General features: G+C 38.4%; 1 long non-coding RNA gene across 1 annotated transcript; it reads left to right on the top strand.

Moving 5' to 3' along the window:
* Positions 1 to 377: 377 nt before the first annotated feature.
* On the top strand, positions 378 to 5849 carry LOC144641329 (uncharacterized). The gene is made up of 2 exons (XR_013568537.1): positions 378 to 516; positions 5729 to 5849. It is a non-coding gene; the product is annotated as an uncharacterized LOC144641329 (long non-coding RNA).
* The last annotated feature ends 2469 nt before the right edge of the window (positions 5850 to 8318 follow it).

The raw sequence follows: 8318 nt of genomic DNA, 5'->3' as shown, positions 1-8318 counted from the left end.
AAGCATTTACAATATCCATACGTTTAAAGAAGATTGTTTTAAGCCGATCTGTTTTTCTTTTCTAAATTTTCGGTGACATCTGTTCACCTTCATCAGAGTTAGTGAAAGTTTGTTGGAGCTCGCTAACTTTCACTAACTCTGATGAAGGTGAACAGATGTCACCGAAAATTTAGAAAAGAAAAAACAGATCGGCTTAAAACAATCTTCTTTAAATGTCTTCTACCGATCGCACTACTGGTTCCAGTATTTTCAGTAATATCCATACGATTTACTTGAATTTAACTGCTTAGTAACGTGGTTAGAATGTATATCATCTAACAGCGCGTGCTTTCTACAATTTCTCAGACAACATTTTATGTCCAATGCATTTTAAGCACAATTCAATACCAGAAATCAAGAATATATAAACGCTCTTTTATAACATAAAATAATGGCCGGGGGCCAGCAAGCTGTATACTCTCGTAACTAATAAAAATACCGATCATGTTAGTTTAATAGCACTGGAAAGTAAATTAAGTGGCGATGTCCTTTAAAGCGGACCATCGCATTTTGGGTCGGAAGAAAGTTTTCCTTCAAACTTTGCCCAGTGAACTATCTTGGTTTATAAGTAAATGCAACGGCATTAGTTTTTTGAAATACGTTAAAATGTTTTTTTCAGAGCCTATAACAGCCAAGGCGACTAAAAGGCTAAATTTTGATGGTCGCTACAACGAAAAACTGCACAAGTTGACGAGCTCGGCACACAAAAACCGCCGCCCGCAACAGAAAACTATTATAATCCCATGAAAGGTGGTCCTTAAAGGGTTGTGAAATCATGTTTGTTTTAATATTTTTTAAATTTTCAGGTTTGGAAAAATTTATGTCTCAACATCCGTCAGATCGCTTTTTATAAACATGCCAATGTATCCTGACTTTGCTGGCCTTTAATTTCCAAGTCCAGACCAGTCCATTCTAAATTCCACCTGAATTCTACTAAATGGATGCCAGGGAGCACAGAAATCTAAAAATACCTTGCACTTCTTACCTTCTTTCGTCACAGCGACTTCTAACTTTTCGTGTTTTAAGCGAATTTTTCACAGACATTATGCAAATGAGGTTGTAAACCCAACTACGGTTGTTTTCAACAAAAACGGTTAAATTGTAAAATTTCGACATTGTAGGTGAAAAATACAAGGAGTTTTATAGAAAGAAAACTTTCAAATGATATGAGTGGTTAAAATTGACGAATTAAGTTGTCTTGAACTTTGCATGCTTTTATGACAAATTTCACAATTGATTTGCAAAATGTGTTGTCTGCTGAACTTTGACCGATGTTTTCAAACAAACCGTTCTAACTTTTTGGAACTCGCTGTTTTTCATTTAAAAAGGGAAGAACAAATAAGTTCTTACTAAATCTGAAAGCGTCCAAGGTGTAATATTTGAAAAGTCCTTCAGTTTTAACTGGTCAAACAAGTTGGAGTGATGTAACTATTGAAATAAACAATTTGTGACCTTGTATTTCAGTTGACATGTTTTGTTGCCACTTTATAAAGTTGCAGTTTTAGTTAGTTAATCTGCTGTTCAAAGTCACTTTCATAAACTTGTTTTGCATAAAGCAGCAATCATTTTTCCTAGCCAGAATTCCCGCGGTCTTTATGATCACTTTTTTCCCTTAAGCTTCCTTAGCGCTTTACAACTTTATTTGCGTGACTTTTCGTGTTTCATGCAAACAAGATTTGCGTCGGCAAAACCCGACGGTTCGTACCGTCAAAATTCTATTGCCACAATTCACGTTACCAGCTGTTAGGATGTCCAAAGACATTTGAAATTGTCATTCTGTAACTAGTTTTATTCATAGTTTAGTGTATAGTGTGGTATAATGGCACGAATTTTTAAATAAATGTTAGAGACAGTTCTCGGGTAAGTATTGTCACTGTGATAATGTAATTAGTTTGAGCCAAAGTTTTGTAATTGGCTCCAAAAATAAAATTTCAAAACAAGATGTCGAGCTTTTTGTCGCAAACGGGAAAGTGTGGCGATTCACGAGGCGTTTCAGGTCTTTTCTGCTTGCTTCAGTGCGATGAATCGATAGACAGCCACCTCGCTATTATACATTTATCGCGAGAGGACATCACAGAATGGCAAATTATCTTGGCCAGAGCTGGCTTTTTCGATTTAGAGGAGTCGGTTGTCGCAAAAATGACCGTGTGCGCCAAGCATAGGCACACATTTGGAAAGTTCTGGCGCCCAAGAACAGCTTTCCTATATCCAGCGCACCAACGACGTCCACGAAGAAACCAGTAGGGGCCAAAGAGCCCATTTTCCGTAAATCTGGAAATGTCAAAGGCTATTCAGAAGGTGTACGGTGTTTTCGTTCAAGTCGGATCCGGTTCGTAGAGAGTTACCATACAGTGCCGTAGCAAGGGGAGGGGCCGGGGGGGGGGGGGGCGTGCCCCCCCAGTTTTTTTTCCCAAAAAGGAAAACAAACCTGTATAAAATGTTGAAAATACAATTTTATCTCCCGAGAGGTTTGAAACAATAAACATTTGTACTTCTTTTCATTTTTTTTAACGTATGTAGGGTGATGCACAAAAATATTAAACAGCCAAAAACTAAAACAAACCAGAAATCGTGACAACAATGTGAAAAAAAATGTCTCAAAAATGTCAAAATGTCTCAAAAATGTCACAAATTCGCAATATGCGTAAATCACAGATAGCTTTTGGAGAGCGCTGGAAATAGCCTTTTCAAGCCTCTAGATTTCAAAATTTTCTGGGAGGGCATGCCCCCACACCCCCTAGCGGCTCGCGCCTATGGCGCTCGCGTGCCGTTATTTGCACCTCTGCGCTAAATTCTTCTCAAGCCTTTGTCGGTACTTCCAGGTTACGCGGTTGGTTCAAATTCTATAATTGCGCACTAAGACGTCATTGTTAGATAGCTTGTTTTAAATGCTGTTCAGACAAATACATGTAAAATAAATTATTTAAGAATTACGAAGTTAATAAGGAAGGGTTTTTTTTTTATAACTGTTGAAACCCCTCCGGCCCTTTCTTAGGTTTTTTTTTTGCCTTTGCAATTAGGGGTGGAGCATAAGATGAAATATAGGAGAGGGTGTAAATCCCAAAAGAAAGCAAAGACCCCCAAAAATTTCTAGTGAGCACCAAAAAATATCTTGTTAGGCTGTAAGAAAATAAAAAAAAACGAGCATCTAAAATTCATGCCCCCTCCTCCATCCCCCCGCCCTATAAAAAATCTTACAGTCCTTAGGCTATCAGCCTTGACTAATCAGACTATTCGGTTCCTATTGTCCCTTATCTCTACTAAGTGTACTTAGTACTTATAGTATTTCTACTTAGTGCCTGTTTACAAGCAGGTAGGGTAACCCTAGTGCTAGGGTTTCACAGGCAGGAGGGTTACCCTAGCGTTCCCACATTTCATCTTTTTTTCATCGACGTGTTTACAAGGCGGCTAGGGTTACCCTAGCACTAGGGTAACCCTAGCTGAGCGCTAAGGTTACCCTAGCGCCTTGTAAACGCTCTGCTAGGGATAACTCACCTACCCGGGACAACCTTATTTTGGCTCCAAGAAGCTAAATTTGTTTTAAAATACCGAAAAGCCATAAGGTGCGTTTGTTCGAAATATTTAAACTTGAACCTCCTTTTAAATACCTAAATAACCGATATCCCTTCGCTTTCATTTTCCTAAACTTGTGAGATTCCTACTCTTATATACCTAAAGCATGAAAATGGTACCCCTTTCGGACGGAGCCTCCCCGTTTAGGCCATTATGGGGGTAACCCCCTCCCTCCTGAGGGCGGGGGGGGGGGTCAGAGACGTTTCTGGTTATAATCTTAGGGGTAGTTGTGCAAACTGAAATTTGTTTAAGGCGTGGTAGCACATCTAAAAATGAAAACTGCATGGATATGCAAAAAAGTCGAAAGAAACTAGACGAAGAACCAGATTAGTTATAATTGTTTGGCCGTGTCACGCTAGTTTCCGTTTTGACCGATTGATCTAAATGTGTGTCAAGAAAACAGACAAGTGCTTTTTGAGTAGAGATTTTCTATGAAAAGTATTTTATTTGCAATGAGAAAGAGTTTTTTTTTCTTTTTTTGGAAAAGAATAACATAATCTCAAGGTGTAGTAAATTGTACCGTGTAGTAGCAACAGGGATCAGAGACGTTCTTGTTATAAGCTTAGAGGTAGTTGTGCAAACTGAAATTTGTATAAGGTGTGGTAGCACATCTAAACATGAAAATCAAATGGATAAGCAAAAAAGTCGAACGAACCTAGATAAAGAACCACGCGATCGCGATTAGTTCTGAACAGATTAGGTATAAATTACTGGCCGTGTCACGTCAGTTTCCGTTTTGTCACGGTTAAAGTCGCCCCAGTGATCTATAAAGTTTGAGTCCAGGAAACAGACTTGAAGGTATTTTTTTCAGTAGAGTATTTCTATGAAAAGTATTTCATTTGCAATGAGGCAGTGTTTTTCTTTCCTTTTACGGAGGAGAATATATCTCGAGCAGTGGGATGATAATTAAACGTCGATATTCACGGGTTTGTGAGTATAAGATGTGTGTAAATAAAATTAAGTTCGCACGAGCGAGCTTTTGTGTTAAAATAACTAACTGATACACAGAGTAATACTAAAATTTACTGATGTCTGTGTATGTAACAAAGAATTTTAAAACGAAATTCATTAGGAAGAAAGGCAATTAGGGCCACAAAGTACCGTCCTCAGCTACGGTAACAGGATAAATTAATTTTTTTTAACTTCGTACATTGATGTCATTAATTAAATTAAAACGTCACGAATCCTAGATTTCAATGTGTGGTGGCTAAAATTGAACTTATTACATACTGAGAAAATGTTCAGATTCCAAAAGTAACAAAACTGTTAACTCAACAATAGAAATCAGCAAAACCTAAGAGTACACAATCCAACTAGTAAGTTTACCTGACCAAGTTTAGCAGACAGCGAAACTGCATAATTAATTCGTAACAAATTCAAAGTTCCAGGACGAATAATTCACCGTTTTTAACCGATTAAAACGTTTACAAGTGATCGTTCTGTGAAATGACTTGAATTTTTGACTTGGAATGCTGTAAGTCAACGATTAAACCGTTTTTGTTAAAAACAACCGTTGCTCAGTTTACAGCCCCATTTGCATAATGTGTGTGAAAAATTCGCTTAAAACACGAAAAGTTGGAAGTCGCTGTGACGAAAGAAGGTAAGAAGTGCAAGGTATTTTTAGATTACTGTGCTCCCTGGCATCCATTTAGTAGAATTCAGGTGGAATTTAGAATGGTCTGGTCTGGACTTGGAAATTAAAGGCCAGCAAAGTCAGGGTACATTGGCATGTTTATAAAAAGCGATCTGACGGAGGTTGAGACATAAATTTTTCCAAACCTGAAAATTTAAAAAATATTAAAACAAACATGATTTCACAACCCTTTAAGGACCACCTTTCATGGGAGTATAATAGTTTTCTGTTGCGGGGGGCGGTTTTTGTGTGCCGAGCTCGTCAACTTGTGCAGTTTTTCGTTGTAGCGACCATCAAAATTTAGCCTTTTATTCGCCTTGGCTGTTATAAGCTCTGAAAAAAAAATTTTAACGTATTTCAAAAAACTAATGCCGTTGCATTTACTTATAAACTAAGATGGTTCACTGGGCAAAGTTTGAAGGAAAACTTTCTTCCGACCCGAAATGCGATGGTCCGCTTTAAAGGACATCGCCACTTAAGTAGAATGATGGACGAACAAAGGAATGGGACTTAAAAACTTAGCTCCGTTTTAAAAAACTTTGAAGAGTGTTGTAAGATCTGTAGTCATGGATAAAACAATAAAGCATTGGTGATTGTTGTTCGACTGGTTTTTCTTTTATTTTTTTGCGTCAAGATATACAACAATTTGCTTTCTGCGACAACAAAACAAATAATTACAAACCGTGTGGATCTCGTCATTTGTCAAAAAGCAACTACAGTCAACTCTCGTTATAGCGGACACGCTCAGGGCGTCGTTTCGAGAGTCTGTAATAGCGGGAGTCATTTGCAGTCAAACCTCTTTCGCCGGGAATCTGGATTTTGTCCGTAATAGCGAGTGTCCGCAAGGCGAGAGTTTACTGTATTATACACTTTTTTTAATTGAATGAACAAAGCTTTCGTTATACAATTTAGAATAAAAATCAGCGAAAATAAATGACGTTTCGATGAATCGCGGTTCATCATTATCAAATTCTAAAAAAGTCAGATTCTGATGAGTTCAATATATATTAAGAGTGCGTGTGAAAATATCTTAATATATATTGAACTCATCAGAATCTGACTTTTTTAGAATTTGATAATGATGAACCGCGATTCATCGAAACGTCATTTATTTTCGCTGATTTTTATTCTAAATTGAATGAACAAATCCACGAATATTCATTTTCAAAAACAGCGACTGGACCTTGAGCAAATTCACCCGCTTTATAATGCCCGGACCTTGTTATAATGTATAAGCATTCATTCGGTAGCGTCTTGTGCGAATGGTTACCTCTAAAACCAGTGGCTGAACTATTTCACCCTGTTATAAAAAGGAAACACGGCCATACAAGAAGAACTGGTCATTCCTGAAGAAAGTGATTGGTAAATTCACGAACTGGCAAAACGAGTATAGAACCTCGTAAAGAGACCAGCTGCAATGACATTAACTGGACCGCACAGTTTTACAGCTTCATCAGAGCATATTGTTATGTAGGGTGCTAGTTACAAATCCTTTAAAAACTTATTTTGGAAGAACTGGAACAACTGGTACAAATCATTCTTGTTTTGACCGTCTATCCACATCATCTCTAAAACAACACTATCACGTGGCAAGTCAGCAGCAATCTCTGCACCAGTTCCCACTCGCACCATAAACGACACGAGGGGTCTGGAAGTGCCTTCGTTCTGCTGTGGGTCAATGCTAACAGAAGCCGAAGGGTGTTCCTTAGAATCAAGCAATTCGCTTGTACACGCAATAGAACTTGTGAGCGTTTCGTCAGTGTTTGCGCACACGGGGGCGTTTTTCTCTTCTTTATCGACCTCTTCGGGCGCTTCCTGTGTTTCCATGTCCATCGAAGTGACTCTCATACATTGTGTCGCGACTTCGTCCACACTGTCAGACTGACGGTCGTTTGTGTTTACTTGTGTATTTCCTTTTCTGAGGTTTTCCCGCCGTTTTCTTCTCTGATGTGCCCAGGTTATCTCGAAAGCATAACAATGAAGAGCAAATATTCCTCTGGATCTGTCAGCTTTCTCCTGCTCCTCCACAGTGACCTGGGTTAAAATAAACAAGGAACATTGAAGTAAGTTAGGTGCAGTTTTCTTTAACTATGCGCTATAAACTTTAAACTTACAATGGCATTCATTTACTGTTGAAATCTCGCTCACTATTAAGCAAAATAGTTGATTAACTCTAAGCCGGCGGACCCTTCAGATAGCGCTATCCATCCTTTGAACACAGGGACGGCGGAGCAAATTTCCAAGTGGGGGGCTGACTAGTGACTTCAAGTGGGGGGGCTTAAAAGACTTTTCTCTTAGTAAGTCTTTATTTTTTCGGAAATTCAAAGCCCCCCCCCCCCCCCCAGCCCCCGGCTCCGGCGTGCCTGGAACAACCAGGCTCTTTGAGATATATATTGTAAAGTAAGTAAAGTCTGCGTCGAGCCAAGTGGTTTATACCGCCGAGGCTTATCCCGGTTTCCGTAGCATTAAGCAACTAGGAGTATTTCTGCCTCCATCCTGGATGGGATACTAGTCCATGGCAGGGTTGCCCCCAGCATTATTTCGCCGGTACCCATTTATTTTTATTTTTTTATTTTTTTTAATGCTTTATTGGATAGACAAAACATAACATACAATACAAGTGATACATAAAAAAAGAAAAACTATATACAGGAAAGCAAAAAAAGTACATTCAAATGCATTCAAAATGTAAACAATATAACATTGAAGTAAACAGAAAACAAATAAATGCTAGGCGCTATTAAATAACTACATAGATAAGTTAGTGACATTAAAAGGAATGTGACTATAATTATTACTATATTAGAATAGATTTCAGAGACGTTGGTAGCGGCAAAGATTGCTGGGATAAAGTTTTTCGCGATAAAGCAATGCCATTTATCATTAAACGGCTTGACAGTTTTGTTCTCAATTGCAATGTATCCTTCCGTCATTATGATTTCTCGAAACTGTAGTTAAATAGTGAAAAATTCAAACGGGGAAATTCAAATTCACCTGGGTGAAAAGAAGAAACAATGAGAGTGAAGTGTCTTGCGGCCAGGGCTCAAACCCGAACCTTTCAATCCGGAGTCCA

The sequence above is a fragment of the Oculina patagonica genome, unplaced genomic scaffold (assembly GCF_052425735.1).
Source record: "Oculina patagonica isolate OP01 unplaced genomic scaffold, crgOcupat unplaced850, whole genome shotgun sequence".
NCBI lineage: Eukaryota > Metazoa > Cnidaria > Anthozoa > Scleractinia > Oculinidae > Oculina > Oculina patagonica.
Note: the sequence above shows the minus strand (reverse complement) of the source record. Positions and strands in the feature narration are given on the sequence as shown.